The sequence below is a fragment of the Chroicocephalus ridibundus genome, chromosome Z (genome assembly GCF_963924245.1).
Source record: "Chroicocephalus ridibundus chromosome Z, bChrRid1.1, whole genome shotgun sequence".
NCBI classification, from domain to species: Eukaryota; Metazoa; Chordata; class Aves; order Charadriiformes; family Laridae; genus Chroicocephalus; species Chroicocephalus ridibundus.
In genome coordinates this window covers 54,393,641-54,409,861 of record NC_086316.1, presented here as the reverse complement: position 1 = coordinate 54,409,861, position 16,221 = coordinate 54,393,641, and the positions used below count along the sequence as shown (strand labels likewise).

The following is a 16,221-nucleotide window of genomic DNA, read 5'->3' as shown; positions in this document are numbered from 1 at the left end:
CCGTGGGTACGCTGGGGGAGGCGACGCTCTCCCGTTTCGTCGCCTTGTGGTCGTGGGGTTTGGGTTTGCTGGTTGTTGCTTTGTTGTTTTTTTGTGGGGTTTGGGGGTTTTTTGTTTGTTTGTTTGTTTTTGGTTTTGTTTTTTGGTTCTTTTTTTTGTTGTCTTTTTTTTTTTTTTTTTTTTTTTTTTTTTTTTTTAATCCTCTTACACTGTGTGCATCGCAGGATCTGTATGGCCCCAAGTGTTAGGGCAAGCTTGTTACCGAGCTCTGTGCCTGGGCACGGGGCGGGGAGGGGGGGCAACGATGGGGAGGCGACCCGGGTGGCGCCCGCCCCAGCCCGGACCGCGGCCCGACCGGGGACGGGAGCCACGCACGGCGCGGGGACGGACCCCCGCGCACACGCACACTCGCGCGCGGCCGGGCGGTGGGGGAGGGGAGGGGTGACGTCACTCCGTGCAGGCCCCCGGGCGGGGGGGGTAGGGGGCCGCTTCCCGCCCGGCTGGGCGAGGAGGGCGCCCACGGCCGCAGCAGCCCGGTGGGGTGGGAACACGAGTGGGGCGGAGGCTGGGCCGCGGGGCTGCGGGCGCCGGCCCGTGGCGAGTAACGCTGCCCGTTGTCTCCCCTTCTCGCCCCCCAGAAAAACAAAACAAAACAAAACCAACCAAACAAACAAAAAAAACCCCAAAAACCAGTTCCCTGGGCAAGTGAAATTCACCAGAATTTAAATGTGCAACTTCTTGTCCGGGTTTGCACCCGCCTGGTTGAATCGCCGGGGGTTGCGGATCTGCCACTTCAAGAGCGGGTGTTACAAAGTGATATTTACTTATTCAGTCATTGCCTGTATATGGCAAGTCCCTCATTTTCTTCCTGAAGAATGGTCAGATTTCATGCTGGGTGACACCACATGTTGCTTGGTGCAGTCAGCAGTATGCAGTGGGACTAAGAAAAGGTCCCTGTTTCTCATACCACATCCTGTCTGATCCTCTGCAAAGGAGCAGCACATAGGGCACAGGTGAAAACAATAGGATTTAGGCGAAAAGCATGTTGGAAAACCCTCACGGTGGGCTTCTAACCATCCTTAGAGTCCTGGAGCATATGGCCTCTGTGCCTCAGTTCCTCCTGTGTAAAATGGGGGTAAAGTGTTAGGATAAACACAAGAAACACTAGTCAGTCATTATGGTGATTGGACCCCATTAAGATCAATGCCACAAAAGTTGGATTATTGGCCTCCGCATGTATGAAGCTGTGGATGCAGTATCGGCCAAACCAGTGCTCCTTGTCCTGAGTTTTAGCGCTGACTTGCTACACCCTGATCAAGCTGTGTAGCCCCTGATTCCCCTGAAATCAGTCATGGTGGTCCATCCAAAGTCTGTTGCAGATTGCTGCTACTTTTGTGCAGAGGAGAAGGACTTGGGTATTTTCTATCATACAATCATATTTTATAGTCCCCTTGAAAGTAGTGCTGCCACTGTGAAGGCTGACAGAAGTAAAGATAAACTTTGTGCTCCCCAAGTCCCATAAATTGCTGTCTTCTTTTGATGCTGCCAGTTACACCATGAAAAATGGTCCCCCGAAGTAATCTCACACTTAAAGGATCACTAGTCCTTTCCAAATAGTATCTTTCAAAATACCAAATGACTTCGTAAAAAAATTACTTTGTATGAAGAGGTAAATATATGAAACATAGTATGGATGACTACTTTTTATCTTGTCAAAAAGAACTATTCAATAAAAGACTAACTTTTCAACAAGCAACTGTGGCTTCAAAGTAAAACAACAAAAATCAAAAGCTGGATTATGTTTATCATAATAAATGTGGTTAAAGAAAGCAAGAATTAAATCCACACCTTTGCCCCCTTGACTCAAATGACTACAGGGCCGTATTTGCTTTGAAATGGCAATACTAAATAGGTGTTCCAGGTTTTAACGTTATGTCCCAGCAGTTTTTATCAGTATACTTAGCTGTTTTAGTGCTCTTCATGCTGTGATCCTTGCATGACATTGAAGAATTGAGCAATAAAACCATGCATTTTATATTTTTCATGTGGTATCACAATGTGGATGTGAGTTTTGGGACTACATTTAGCTTTCCATTATCTTAGAGTCATAAACAGGTTGTGTAGCTCTTCCTTCTGTTCAGTCAGCATCACACTACGCATTAGGAATAAATGTGTTTCTTTCTACAGTATTATTAAAACCAAATCTCATTAATATTATTTAATATTATTTATAAGATTTCCACGTTTTGTAATGATGCTAAGGCAAAAAAAACCAAACCACTAAATTCAAGAAGCAGCATTAAAACACGGTATACTTATGGTTGCTGTAGTGCATATCATCACTTGTTATCAGTAGCATAACTGTTTTACTTAAGATAGTAGTGTACATATATAGAGACATAAATGTATATATGTGGTTTGGTAATACACCTTTAACATTCCTTCCCTGTTAAGAGGAGATAGCACATCAAAAAGCATAACTCATCTGTTACAAACTATGCATTAAAGTGGATTTTTTTTTTCCAGAATAGATAAAAAATTCAAACATGGCATTCTACACTGGTATTCTATTCTTGACAAGATTGCAGCAGTACGTTACTCTCAGGTTAGTACAGCACTGAATTAGAAAAACATTTACACATTTTACTAACTTTGAAATGTTTCCTGTAAAACACTGAACAATCTCTAAGATAGTAATTAAATTAAGTTTGGAAGATATGAATCTTCTATTAATTATTTTTTTTTAAGATGTAAAGAAGAAGGGTCTTTTATGTCATTTGGAATTAAGTATCATGGATTCCCTCAGAGTTTTTACAAAAACAGACATCTTTCTCTTGTCATTCAAAATTAACTGTTTAAATCTGGTCCTCCCTGCTTATGGAGCTGCTTTTGGTGTCCTCATTGAGGCTACGTACCAGCAGTGCAAGTCTGATGTGAAGCACAGGATGTGAGTGCAGGTTTAAAACTCAAAAGACGTAGCAAAGGATGACTTTCCTTCTGTTCGTCTGAATACCTGCAGCCATATTCTGAGTGACTTCTGCCAGAGGTCTTCAAGTAAAGGATGAGCCATACACCTTCATGTCTCAATCTCATGAATTTCATGTATTAGATAGTACTGTATTAACAGTGTGCAGTGTTATTTTGCTCTTGGCTGTTCTGCCTTGGATTGTTACTTGCGTCCCTGATAAATGGCATCCCACTACGCTCTTTAGCACAGTAGGACATTCCATTAACAGCTGTAACCAGTGGACATTGGGTTACTACACAGCAAGATCAGGAAGGGGAAAGGGAGGGGGAGGGGGGAGCGGGTGGATGACCAGAAAGGTTACTCTGTAGTTGCCTCTCCCTTTTTTCTTTTTTTGTTTGTTTGTTGCATACATTACAATAGCTGCATATTACAGTTATTTATGATTAACATATGACAATCTGTTGGTTGAAATCTAACTGATGATTTGTTACAAAACTGCTTTAATGCATATGTTCGGCATTGGCTTACAAAATGATTATGAGAAACGTTCCTGAGTTGCTGTACTGATATTTGAAAATTCTCATTTATAAGCCACAGACACTGTGAGCTGCTATTATTAAAGATAATAAACCACTACTAGTAAACACATGTTGTCTATATGCAAAAATTTATTCAGCAAACACAGTTTGAGAACACATCTTTTAAATGCTGATTTAGTACCTCAGCAGATATTCTCAGTACTTGTCTTTATCTTGTAAACATTTGTGATTCATATAAATCTTTTATATGATGAAATCTAGGTAGTTAGAGACAGAGGTCTGGAGAAGCAGCGATTTTACGTGTAGTTTTTTATGATCATTTTTGGCATATTCACTATTTTTTTCCCTGCTGCCCTAAAGAGATGAGGCTTTATACACTTGCGTGATCTGCCTGGCATTCCAAACAACTTCTGTATGTGCCAGCACATATTAAATCCGTTTTGGAGAATGATTCAGATCTCATCTCCTACAGGTCTAAAACACCATTCTGATTTTTGTTCTGTGGAAACAAGAGGCTGGTCCACACACTTGACCCAGCCCATTCATTGCACTGAGCCAGTCACACCACATGCCCTACCACAGACCCAAAGCTAGCTGAGGGGAAAAGGGTGGTGGAATCAGGTGATGAAGCACATAAACAGAAAGGAAATTGGACTTGGTTGTTTCTGCATCTTGGGGAACAACTTGCTGTACTAGCTCTTTGTACTGTTTGGGTTTTTTTTAACTGAAAAGAGCAGAGGCCTAGAAAACAAGTAATTAATCAGATACTACATGAAAATCTGCAGGGACTTGGAGATGATGAAACAGGATCAGCTTTATCAGAGTGCACTAGAGTGTGTGCCACAAACTGAAAATAAACAGCAGCATATGTAGGGAAAGCTCTAAATAAGATTTCTAGATAAGGGAGACAGCTTTGTCTTTTACTTCTAGAGTATTTGGAGTATCTCAGATGTGGTGAGAACTCTGGTAATGATTTAGAAAGAATATACTTAGAATACAGAACACAATCTGGTGGTATTTTTCTTTAAAAAATCATGCATATATATATAATGTACGTATGCACACAGGTGCAGGAGGTCTGTGTCAAGTTTTGCTTTCAATTTGAATACAGTAGAGCGGATGGGCATTTTTTTGTTCTTTGCTTTCTTCTGGTTTCAAAATGCGAAGAAGACACCCCTAAATTTCAATGACAGCAGCAGCAGAAAGCTAAGACTAGAATATCAGGAATATTTTCTAAGAAGAGAAAAATGGCATCCAATAAAGGAAAATCGATAGCCAACTGACACCTTGCTAGTTCACACCTTTTACAAAGACCGAATAGAAAGAGATACCATCTGTTACTTATCATAAAATCATAGAATAGTTTGGGTTGGAAGGAACCTTCAAAGGGGTTGCTCAGAGCCCTGTTCAATCTGACCTTGAATGTTTCCAGGGATAGGGGTTCTACAACTTCTCTAGGCAACCTGTTCCAGTGTTTCACCATCCTCATTGCAAAAAATTTCTTCCTTATACCTAGTCTAAATTTTCCCTCTTTTAGTTTAAAACCATTACCCCTTGCCCTATCACAACAGACCTGCTAAAAAGTTTGTCCCCATCTTTTTTAAAAAACCCCTTTAAGTACTGAAAGGACTCAATAAGATCCCCCCCAGAGCCTTCTCTTCTCCAGGCTGAACAACCCCAACTCTCTCAGCCTGTCTTCATAGGAGAGGTGTTCAATCCCTCTTACCGTTTTTGTGGCCCTCGTCTGGATGCACTCCAACACATTCATGTCTTGCCTGTGCTGAGGGCTCCAGAGATGGATGTAGTACTCCAGGTGGGGTCTCACCAGAGCAGAGTAAAGGGACAGAATCACCTCCCTTGACCTCTGGCCACACTTCTTTTGATACGGCCCAGGATATGACTGGCTTTCTGGACTGTGAGGGCACATTATCTACTCATGTCCAGCTTTTCATCCACCAGTACCCCCAAGTCCTTCTTGGCAGGGCTGCCCTCCATCCCTTCATTCCCCAGCCTGTACTGATAATGGGAGTTGCCCCAACCAAGGTGCAGGACCCTGTGTGTGGCCTTGTTGAACCTCATGAGGTTCACATGGGCTTGAGCTTGTCCAGGTCCCTCTGAATGGTATCTCATCCTTGAGGCGTGTTAAACACACCACGCAGCTTGATGTCATCCAAGGATGCACTAGATCCTGCTGCCTATGTCATTGATGAAGATATTAAACAGTACCGCCCAATATGGACCCCTGAGGGACAACAGCCATCACTGATCTCCACCTGGACATTAAGCCATTGACCACTACCCTCTGGATGCGACCATCCAGTTCCTGATTCACTGAACAGTGAATCTCTACAATTTAGAGTGAAGGGTGTTGCAGGGGACCATTTCAAAGGCCTTACAAAAGTACAGGTAGGCAACATCTGTAGCTCATCCCTCCATCACAGAAGGCCAGTAGGTTGGTCACGCAGGACTTGCCCTTGGTGAAGCCACGCTGGCCGTCTCGAATCACGTCCCTGTCCTCCATGTGCCTTAGCATAGTTTCTAGAAGCATGCATTCCTTGATCATCCCAGGCACAGAGGTGAGGCTGACAGGTTGGTAGTTTCCAGGGTCCTTGTTGCTACCCTTATAAAAAATGGGTGCAACATTTCCATTTTTCCAGTCACCAGGGACTTCACTTGACTGCCATGACTTCTCAAATTTCATGGAGTGTGGCTTGGCAACTACATCAGCCAATTCCCTCAGGACTCCGGGATGCATCTCTTCAGGTCCCATAAACCTATGTACATTCAGGTACCTCAGGTGATCACACTCTTACAGTGGGAGGGATCTTCTCTTACAGCACTTGAGAGGTGTGGGAAGGGAGATTGCCAGTGAAGACCGAGGCAAAAATGTTGTTGAGTACCTCAGCCTTCTCCTTGTCCATTGCTACCAGTTTGCCAGTCTTGCTCCTCAAAGGAAGCACACTTTCTTTTCTGGCTGACATACCTGTAGAAGCCCTTATTATTATTCTTTGCATCCCTTGACAAGTTCAGTTCCAGCTTTGTCTTGGCCTTCCTGAGCCCATCCCTATGCGATTGGGCAGTGTCCCTATACTCTTCCCAGGATACCTGTCCCTGCTTCTGCTGCCTGTGCATTTCATTCTTGCCCTTTAGTTTCACCAGCAGTTTGACTCATCCATGATGGTCTCTTGCTTTCCTTTCCTGATTCCTTACATCTGGGGACAGAAAGCTCCTTTGCTCTATGGAAAGCATCCTTAAAGATTTGCCAGCTCTGCTCTGGTCCTTTGTCTCTTGTCCCTGAGGGCAGTTTCCCAGGGGGTCCTATTTACTAACTCCTTGCAGAGCTGAAAGTTTGCTTTCCTAAAATTTAGGGTACTGACTTTACTTTTTGCCTGACCCATATCCCTCAGGACTGCGAACTCCACCAGTGCATGATCACTGCAGCCCACGCTGCCTCCAATCTTGACATCACCGATTAGCTCACTTGTGTTGGTAACACAGATCCAGCATCGCATCCCCTGCGGTGGGGCTGTCTGTTATCTGGCTTAAGAAGTGATCCTTGATGCATTCCAGGAGTCTCCTGGATTCCCTAAAGCTCACTCTGCCACTTTTCCAGCAGATGTTGGGGTGGTTGAAGTCCTGCAGCAGGATAAGAGCCTGCAAGTGTGATGCCTTCTGTAGCTGGAGTAAGAAGGCTTCCCCTTGATTGGGTGGCCTGTAGTAGACACCAGTCACAAGGTTTCCTTCGTTGATTCAGTCTTTTGGTCTTATAGGCTTTCAACCTGCTCATGGCTATTTCTCAGAAACAGGTCTTCACACTCTATCCATTTCTTGACATAGAGGGCAACCCCTCCAGCCCTCCTTCCTCGCCTATCCCTTCTGAACAGCCTGTAGCCATTGATAGATGCACTACAGTCATGGAATTCATCCTACCAAGGTTCAGTGATGGCAAGTAGGTCATAGATTTCTAGCACCACGGTGGCTTCCAGCTCCTCTTGTTTGTTGCCCATGCTGTGTACATTGGTGTAGAGGCACTTCAGCTGGGCTGTTGACAATGTCATCTTCTTAGAAGAACACCCCTTAATTCCCTTAGGGTATTTCAGTGGTGTTTCCCTCTTGGCTTCTACTACCTCAGGGGCCCCTGGTTTATCTGTGTAAGACTTCAAGTGTGTATCAAGCACGTCTCAGAGCAACTGGCTGAGGGCTGTTGCTAGCACCCCTGCCCTCTAACCTTGGTATGTCATCCCACAGCTTGTCATGGGCAGGCCTGATATCATTCCCTTCCCTACTCAAGCATAGTTTAAAGCTCTCTTAATGAGCCCTCCTAGTTTGTGAGCAAAGACCTGTTTTGAGAAAGGTGAATCCTATCTGATGCTATCAAGCCTGGTGCTGTCTAGGCCATCCCGTTACCGAAAACCCCAAAATTCTCAATATGTCATTATTTCATGGTTGCTCAACATGCACTAGGGATACTAAAGGTGCCATTTTGTATGCATAGGTCAGAGATCGCAGTCTGTATAACATTACTTGATGTAAGTGCTGACAGCAAATGACTGAATTCACATATTTTAAAACTCGGTAAGAAGAAGAAGATATTAATGCTGTAACTGATTCACAGAACTGGAAGATTTTGTTAATCTTTTATTTGAACACTGACTTCTAGTTCCTAAGGAGACACCACCGTTTAGTTTATATAGCTTCTATTACATAAAAGTTTCCAAAAACACATTGTGGGAAACAGAGGATCTCACAAACTAACAACAACTGGTCCAAGTGAAGCCTCATAAATCTGAACGTTTCTTCCCTCCTGCCAAACCTCAAGGAGGTTCAGATCACAACACCGTATATGCCAGTGCTGTACTGTCTGTGGGCTGAGCAGGGAGTAGAGGGAGGAGAAGAAGACTTGGTTTATTTCCTAACCTTGAACTTTTTGCTTCTCGAATATAGGAGTGTTATGGAATAACCTGCTCAGTCATCTGAGAGAGGGAGTGTTTCTCCATTCCTCTCAAGTTGCCTCCTTCTAGTAAATCAAGAGGCATAGACAAGCACTAGGAGATAATATATGGACTCTCCTAGAAGAGGTGCTGCATTATGAAACCTTACAAGATAGAATGAGAAAAGGGAAAAAAATACAGAAGAAAATTATTCTCAGCATCTCTATCCCTACAGTTGCTTACAGTTAATATATTAAAGTCATTATTGCCAAGGGCCTATGAATATTTCAACAACAGTATTGATACAGTACCAAAAGATGGATCTTTTTTTACTAGACTGGACTCTGTGGTTCTCTGTCTTTACTTTAAGTCTATCTCAGGATGCTCAAGTTTAAACATCTTCTGTTGAATCTGATAAATTTTACACAGATTCAGTTAAAGTAATTTCCCCCCTCCCCCCCCAACATAACTCCCATTAACTTCAGAGAATGTACTTCCTAGTTAAAAATGTACAAAAGTGTCTGTGACTTGATTATCAGCATATGGCTAGGAAGAGTTTCAGCTCAAATTTGAGTGGGCAAGTGTCCACGTTACAAAAATATTGTCATACTTGATAATTATGTTCATGTGAAGGACTTTATGGAAAATCAAATTATTCTCTCTTTTCTAAACACGGTTGCTCCAGAGGTGGCCACAAGTCTATTGTCATGCCAATCTACATAAAAACTCCTGAAGTCTTTAGGATTAATCCAGCACTTTTCATGAGCATTTTGTTCACCTTATTTTCAATTTAAAATATGAAATATTGCAAATTTCATGAATTCTGATATCAGAAGGAACATTTCTACAGTATGAACTCGACTGACCTGTGTAAACAGATTACTGAATTTCACTGAAACAGAAAAAATGTTTTACTTGTAACCACTCTGTTTATAGCATCTGAAGGAGACCTACAAGAAAGGTAGAGAGGCACTTTTTAGAAGGGCATGTGGTGGTGGGATGAGAGGTAATGGCTTTAAATGGGAAGAGGGTAGGTTTAGATATCACAAAGAAATTTTTCACTATGAGGGTGGTGAGGCACTGGAACAGGTTGCCGAGAGAAGCTGTGGATGCCCCATCGCTGGAGGTGTTCAAGCCCAGGCTGGATGGGGTTTTGAGCAACCTGGTCTAGTAGGATGTTTCCCTGCCCATGGCAGGGGGGCTGGAATTAGATGATTTTTAAGGTGCCTTCCAACCCAAACCATTCTATGATTCTATGTTTACTTTTCCATTTTTTGTTTTATGTTTCCTTTCATCCCATCCATTAATGACTGAATGCAAGCTCACTGAACATTTACTGTGTTACAGAATGTAGTATATATGCTATGCACTATCACATCCTTTTAAGGAAGACTGTGTATTTTGGGCAGAACAAGAGGTGTTAAAACCACATTATCCAAACAAATCTGCTCACCACACAACATTCTCTAATCATTTTTATTCTCAGCAATTCAATTAAAACAGAAATTAAGACCATGAGAAAAATCTATGTTTTAGCCAAAGAAGTTATTCATGAAAATGGAATGGAAAGATTAAATCTGTTGTATTGAATCCAGATTATTAGCAAGCTTGGGTGCCAAGTCCTTTGTTTTTCAATGTTGAAAAGCACTTTTCCACATTAAACTAGCCCTATGAGGGAAATTACATATTAGTCACAGTTTTCCAATCAGAGGATTTATTTTTCAACAAGGGAAAAAAAACTTTTCAAAGTTCTGTTATAAAAATGACAACCCATTCATTATGAACTTCTGCAGACATCTTTTTGGGATGCAAATATAGTTCAATGACCTCCATAGGTCATTGCTAGCACAAACATGAACTGGTAGGAATCAAATCCACAACCTAAGAATTTGGTGGTATTTTCTCATTTGATTAAGAAGGCACAAAGGACACAACAGGGGTGATAAATTTCAACTCCAGTGTTTATGGAATAATAGCAACATGATTCGTGTTTTTAATCTCAAGTAGTTTCTGCATATTTGGTATGGAGTTATGATTTTTTTTAAAAAATGGAAGGCAAAGAAATAGAGACGGTTCCTTCTCCAGACTTACTTTCACTTCCCTCCTCTTGATTTGGCTCTGTTATCTCTTGTTTTGTCTTGCGGCAATGTTCAAATAGGTTTCTTCCCTCCCAGTAAAGTTGCCAGTCTCTTTTTATTGTCTTAGAACTACCCACATACAGTGTCTTTCTAGAATCATCTGCTCCTTAGGTCTTCTAATGCCTCTTTTTCTCTACCAAATGACTATGCTTTCTTACCCTTCTTAAATCTCTCCTTTCTCAAATTCCAGCTTGTCTGTTCTAGTCCAATACCCTGGGTTTCCTTTCCATTTATTTCCAGTTTCATTCATTTCCTCTTTTCCAGACTTACCTCATTCTCTCTTGCCCCAAACACCTCTGTCGTCAACCTTACTATCTCCTAAATCCTTCCACCTTTAATCCCAGAAATACACTTTCACTTATATATGTAATGGGGGAAAAGGGAAGGAGATAATATTACCCGAGCTGCATTTTTTTGAGATCCCAGACAGGTCAGCACACTTTTGCTCAACATGTTGAGAAGGAGGCTGTAGCAAAATACCATACAACAATACACATGGCTTTATTGCATCCAGTACCTACACTGTTCTGCAGAACACCCTTCAGAAGCTGCAAGTACTGAGGCAGGAAGCAGTTCTAAAGAGCAGGTATCCCACTGAATATTTCTTCTTAATACAGCATTCAGTACCTAAATGCTTGGTTGGCTATGCATTGTTCCACATCTCCCTGCCTAGATCCAATTCATTTTGGTGCTGCAAGGCCTAAGACTGATCTCAGAAGGAGGTGACATATAGCTAATATTTGGAAGCTGTTTCTCTTTAAGATTTTGAGGAGATGGAACATCAAAGGAAAGAAAAGAGTAAGTCACTGTCTTATCTGGTTCTAAGAAACAGGTCACAAATATAATGTCATATCGGGGGCCTTCAGGAACAATATTGGAAGGCATAAGCTGTCCCGTCAAGAAAAGCAATGGTGTTGGGATCAGAAGGATGTTAATTCAAATATCACTAGTATGACTGACCCCTCTTTGCACATATAAAGGATGTAGTAATCCTAGGATTTGCATAATTCATTGTAAATAACATGCCAAATCTCAGGGCATTTATAACAGTTTGCCCTGCAGACTCTAGTGAAAAGCAGCTGGTTTTGTGGACTCACATGAGCAGAGACAATTTAAAAGGTACAGCTTGAAAGAATGCTGTAATCTCTTTTCTTTGCATGCTGACTCCCAAGGTGGCAAAATGCAGTAATGATAGTGATGATGGAGGTGTCTTCCTGTAATTATCCTCTCAGAACATTCAACAATATATTGAGTACCTTCAGTATGATCTGAAACAATAAAGTTTGCTAACAAGAGATAAATCATTATCTCATTCCATCACACAAATTTTCTTTCATTACACACACACACACACAGACCCCCTTTTCTAAAGAGGTTTATAAAAAAGATGTGGTGAAGTACTTTCAGTCAGGACTTTTTCTGTACCATATAGTAGTTTTGAAAAACAAAGAGGGAATGGGCTTGTACATGTTTTCTGAACACAGAAAGGCGCTACATTTATGAAAATTATTTTGTGTATGATTTCACTAAGAAGCAATTGGGCAGAGAAAATGGTTATTTTAGTTACAGCAAAAATAAAGCTGCGACTTAAATGTTTTTCGTTTAGCAAGGATTGTTATTTTACTTGATAATTCCTCAAACAACAGACAGGAACAACAACAAGAGTGGTGTTCTGTGTTTGGAACAACATTCATGAAGAGAAAAAAAATAAAAGGAAAAAATGTCTGTAAATATTTCTACCAATCCAACGCTTTCCAGGTTGTATTGGCTCATCAACCCCATGTCAGTTACCAAGGCGATGCAAAGACCACCACAGTTGGTCCTTTGTTCAATGCTACCAAGATGCTGTCCATCACAGCCTAACAAACATTTTGGCCTCTTTATTCTGGTGTTGCTAAGCAGAAAAAAGGCAGACATGCCTTCGGCAGAAGGAGACATGCCTCCTCTTCCTACTCCAATAGATCTGGGTGTTGTGAAGACCATGGATATAACAAAACCTAACAGATGCAATGTGTTTATAAATGATCATTTAATTTTAAATAAGAAGAAAGCAAAAGGAGTAATTCTGAGCACAAAAGGAAGTTTCAAAGATTGTTTGCATTTACTAGGATCATATGATGCAGTAAGCCACTGAGCAAGTAAGCTTGTGTATGACGCTGGTAAGTATTTTTCAGACCTGTTTCCGGAAACAAAGCTGTCTATCATGTGAGGATGGCCTACATTTCTTGTGTCTACTCTGTGTTTGGTTCGGCTTAAAACAAACATTTGTCTGTGCTTCCCTTACCTAATGATTCAGGTTGGTCTACCTTAATGAACTGTGCTTTTCATTATTTACCGTTCTCCCAAAGTGCAGAAGCAGTGCATGGAGAAATCTGCTTCCAAAGGGATCTGGAAGACAAAAAGCTTCCACTAATGTAGAGAAATGGCTTCCCAGGGCTTACACATGCTTCTTTTCCTACTGTTATTTTGCAACTGTCTGGCAGCACAGGCATGGAAAGTTACCTAGCACTATCAGCAGTGATGATAATTGTAGTTCTATGCATAAAAGCATAAAAGCTTAAAGTTAGTTTTTGTCCTTTAGTAACTGAAGTACAAGAAAAAAGTACCTCGTCTCTTGTGAGTATCAGAATGTCCTTCCCCAGTGAGGTTTGGAAAAGCTGTACATCACAACCTGTGTACTTAGTACACCATTTCATGCTAGTATCCAAAACTGAAGAAAACAGAAGTAAAAAGAATTTTTTTAAAAAAGAAAAAGAAGTAAAAAGAAGGCATAATGGAGAATTTTTTTACTTGCTTATATCGTAAGATAAAATACTATTCTTGCGCATAGAGAATGAAAATATACACTTTAAATATATATCTGAACATACACTTTTGTATCTCTCGCTGCATTTTTTGCATTACAAATGATATTGATTATCTAGACAATAAGTATCAAGTAGGTTATATAGACAAAGTCTCATGCCAGTGCCTACACACAGCATAATTCTGAGAATACTCTTAGCATTCACAGTACACTAAATGAGGCGAGTCTTCTATTTAAAGTGATGCACTTGGATAAGCAGTTGCAGGAGCAGAGACATAAAAAATGTAGTTACATTTCCCTCTAAAGGCTGAATTGGTCTGCTGAAACTTTTAAAAAGCCCTATGAAAAGTATATTTTTATGAGTATAGGAATTGAGTATGTTCTAAAGATATCCAAAATACTGTCACCAAGTGGAAAGCATGGAAAGCATTTAAAGAAATACTAGGAGATGATATTCCCAGAGCTCACTGTTAAAACCTTGGTGATTTCCATCTCCTCGTTATTTACACAGGATCCACTCCTCTTTCCTCTGTATAAATTGCTTTCTTCTGGGTATGATACAGAAAGTGATTCAACTCTCTTTACAAAACCCCAGTGGAAATCTGAGCACTCTGAGAAATTCATGGGGTCTGGCTAGTCAATGTAACTAAGACTACCTTCAGTATGTAAAAAATCCTTGTGTATTTTAAGGAGAGCAAAAAGGTTAATTTTTTTTTTAGCGGAAAACCTTTAAATAGGGAACAGGTTTTGCATTTGCAAATCCTATTTTTAATCTCCCTTTGCAGTGAATATTCAGGGATAGTAATAACACTGCAATATCTTCTCAAGAATTTGCAGCTTTGTCAGTTGTCCTGGTTAAAGGTTTCATTATTTGCTATTGGCAGAGCACACAGGCATGAAGCATTCATTAATTTATCATTCTAAGTTAATATACGGTATCTATTTAAATGTGGGAAACTCACTTGCAAAAATAACTTGGTACATTGTGTGCTGCTTATTGATTGGAAAAAAAATTACAGCAAATGGCCAAGGATAAATAGCTGTTCTTTTTCAGAGGTTAATATCAGATCAAAACAGGTTTGTAAATACCCTCTTGACACAATCCAGTTCAAAACTATGTTTCTAAAAATGTGTTTTTCTGGATATATAAAAAAGCTATTTGTAATTACCATAGTCAAAAGAAAAATGAATAATGCAAATTTTGTCTCTGTTTCAAAGATCCAAGCATGATTAACATAGGTAAATCCATTTGTGATATAGACAGTTCATTAGAATATCTTTAGAAACTTCTAATCTCCAACCAGCAAGGCACTCCAAGACTCTTTGTTTTCATACTTCACTAAAACATTTGAAAAAAATGGAGCTGTTAGAATAGAATAATCTCGGAATGGCACTAACTCACCTTAACTCTCTCAGTTACCTCAAATATCTCTAAAGCAGGCAAAATGGTTAACTATGAGCAAAAAATTAATATTTCCATTAGACGAAGATTATGACTAAGTTTTCGAATAAACTTCTTTGAAGAGCACAGCCTAAAATCTCCTGTGTTTTCAGAATCTAGAACAGAAGTTATTTTTGCTTTCGAGTTCCAAACTATATTAAAGATGAAGTGGTGTGGGTAGAATAAGGATGTGGGAGACAGCCTTAATTAAGGGGAGGCCTCCAGACCTCACAGTTGTACAATTTCTTGAGTCATAAGAAATCCATATTCCACTGTGACTTAGTGTGCCTTTTAGGATATCTGGATGAGAGCTAGCAGTAATATTTACAGTGATTATTCAGAGTTAATAGCGCAAAATGCTTCAGAAATGAAACACGGGTCAGGAGTTTCTACAAAGTCAATTCTCTACACAGTTTCACTTTTCCTGCCTACCCGAGCTAATCAGTAGACATCCATTTGCTGGATTTTTGCTCTTATGATGTAATGAAACAGTACAATGCGTGATCAAATTCCAATTATTACTTTTAATACTATTATTCTTATTGAGCAAAATCTTAGCTGTACAAAAATTACTGTTTTAGTTAAAGTTCTGTGTAAAACTCCAGAGTACTACTACTACTGACTAGTCTAAACAATGGCATTTCATGGCACCTTGCATGTTCCTATTAGTTGGCATAGATCTACTATAACTAGTTGATAAGCATGAAAAGAAACAATAATGCATTTTGTGTAATCATGAATCTAGCAGAATTGCATGTTAGTCAAAGCTTACAGAAACAGAACTGCTTTTCAGTTCTTCTCAGAAACTTAAGGGCATACAGAAATTTGAGTGCAAGTTCTCCCTTGCCCAGAGATTTTCTAGGGGAGATTATAACCCAGGTGACTTTGCTTGAGCTATACATAGAAGACCCTGCTTGAGTATGGAAGGGTAGACAAGGTCACCTCCAGGTAACTTCCAACCTCAACCATTCTGTGACTGTGATAATCAAGTTTCCTGAAGATAGTTTAACAACAGTGAGTCAAAGTTCCTGTTTAATCACTGCACGCTAGGAGAAAAAAAAAAATAATTCAGATTTTCTTTGTATGTCTTTGTGCCCCTTTTGTGGTTACTCTGTAAATACAAGAAGCCAATTTACCTGCAGGCCGTAAGTCAACATTGGACAATACCGCTAAGAAATTCTGAAGCAAAAAAAATTCTGAAACTTCTAAATACTTCTGCAACCCAGTTTGAAGAACTACAAACCCTGAATAGTCTGAACTACCAACTTCTGTTGTAACCTTTAACAATAATCTAACTAAAGGGAATCAGTTTTCAAGTACAGGAGATGCGGTTCTTTTAATGCGACTGGGAGGACATTTGCTTACACTACCTACTTATTGTTAAGATCTCTTCTGTAA

The 16,221-nt window shown here is 40.4% G+C and overlaps 1 protein-coding gene across 48 annotated transcripts in view; it reads right to left on the bottom strand.

Annotated features, from left to right (window-relative positions):
• PTPRD (protein tyrosine phosphatase receptor type D) overlaps nt 1-16,221 on the bottom strand; it is a 1,281,778-nt gene that overhangs the window by 370,308 nt on the left and 895,249 nt on the right. The window lies entirely within an intron of this gene.